Source organism: Humulus lupulus, chromosome 6 (assembly GCF_963169125.1).
Source record: "Humulus lupulus chromosome 6, drHumLupu1.1, whole genome shotgun sequence".
NCBI lineage: Eukaryota > Viridiplantae > Streptophyta > Magnoliopsida > Rosales > Cannabaceae > Humulus > Humulus lupulus.
Genome location: NC_084798.1, coordinates 199,495,671 through 199,497,460, shown reverse-complemented (window position 1 = coordinate 199,497,460; position 1,790 = coordinate 199,495,671). Strand labels below are relative to the sequence as shown.

Sequence of the window (1,790 nt, the reverse complement as noted above, 5' to 3'; positions counted from 1 at the left end):
CCCTTTTTGATGGATTAGAGGTTGAGCGGGAAGTCTACCATGCTCTTGAATTTCCAAAGTAGTGTTTAGCTTCGTCATTTGGATTTTTATGTCTTTCATTTCCTCTATCATTTGTGTGAAACAAGATTTGAGTTCTTGAGTTGAGGCTATTTGTGTTTGCGTAAGCATTTGAAAAGTATTCTCAAGAGAATTACTTGACTGCATGATATTTTGAGGAGCAATGTATGCTTTTGGTAGTTGTTGCTGCTCAGGCCTCCATTGGCTCCCAGATGTTTGGTTTGAATCCTTTCAGCTGAAATTTGGATGGTTGTGCCAACCGGGATTGTAAGTGTTTGAGAAAGGGTTATAAGGCATCTTGTAATCCCCTAAAGCATTGCATTGTTCCTCATTTCCTCCTCTTAGCTCACCAAGAGTTGGGCACTCTTGCAGTTGATGTTCCACCCCTCCACAGATGAAGCATGGATCTCGTGTCTCTACCTTTGCAGCCATGTGGATTCCTCTACCTTCTTGAGATTTGAAAGCCTCGAATTGTTGTCTCAATGATTCAATTTGGCTTTTGACGTTGTCATCTTCCCTTAATTGGTAGATTCCAGTTGACCGTGGCTTGTCCATAGGACTCGGTCCATTCCATGTGTAGGACTTTTCAGCGAGATCGTCGAGGTACTCGAAAGCTTCATTGGGATCTTTTTGAAGGAATTCTCCATTGCACATCATTTGTACGAATTATCTTTGTCCGGTTGTGAGACCTTCATAGAAATAGCTCATCAGACGCCAGCTTTCATATCCATGATATGGGCATTGATTTATCAAATCTCTAAACCTCTCCCAGACTTGATGGAAAGTTTCATGGTCTTTCTGGATGAAGTAGAGATTTTCCTCTTAAGGCTGCTAGTCTTATGGGGTGGAAAATATTTGGCAAAGAATGCTTTTGTCATTTCATCCCATGTTCCAATAGATCTAGGACTTAAGGAATACAACCAGCTTTTTGCTTTGTCTTTGAGAGAGAAAGGAAAAAATTTCAATCTCACAATGTTGGTGACATCAACTCGGTTGTTGAATGTAGCCACCACCTCTTCGAATTTCCGTATATACATGTACAGACTCTCATTTTCCAACCCATGGAAGGTTGGTAAGAGGTTAATCATGTCGGGTTTGAAATCGAAATTTGGCATATTGTTGGGATCCATTATGCATGAAGGTGTGGCTGTACGCGTAGGATATAAATAATCCTTAGTGTTCTTGGTTGGACTTCATCTTGATGAGCCATCGTGGGTGGTTCAGGAAGTCTTAGTGAATCGGGAGAATTTGAATGAATGGAAGAAAACGACGAACTACGAGAATTTTCTAAAGCTTCTACTTGTTGTCTCACGAATCTCCCTAGTGTGTCTCTATTTCGTGGCATAAATATTTTTTTTTTAAGATTATAAGCGCAAGTGTGTAATAGTGTAATAAGTATACACCAAAAATGTTCTCGGGGCAATTGAGAAGTGTTTACCGAGATTTTCGGAAACTATATTAACGAAAAGTAAGTGAGATTAATGATATGGAATTTAGAAGATATAAACAAGATTTTTACGTGGTTGGGGCGTTTTAGAGCTTGGAAAGTCTTTTACAATGGAGTTTCTCTCTATGTTTTGACAGAGTAACTGTATACAAGTCAAAGAAAGGTCCTTTTTTCAGTGCTCTGTCACCTGTATTTATAGGCTCACAGGAACACTGGGCTTGGGTCGGGCATGACCCGGGCCCATCAAGGATATAGATACCCTTGGCTTCTCTGTCGGAAGCCCAAT

At 40.3% G+C, this 1,790-nt stretch overlaps 1 non-coding gene across 1 annotated transcript; it reads left to right on the top strand.

Annotated features, from left to right (window-relative positions):
* Window positions 1-781: 781 nt before the first annotated feature.
* Window positions 782-887, top strand: LOC133787423 (small nucleolar RNA R71). Its single transcript, XR_009872446.1, has one exon. It is a non-coding gene; the product is annotated as a small nucleolar RNA R71 (small nucleolar RNA).
* The last annotated feature ends 903 nt before the right edge of the window (window positions 888-1,790 follow it).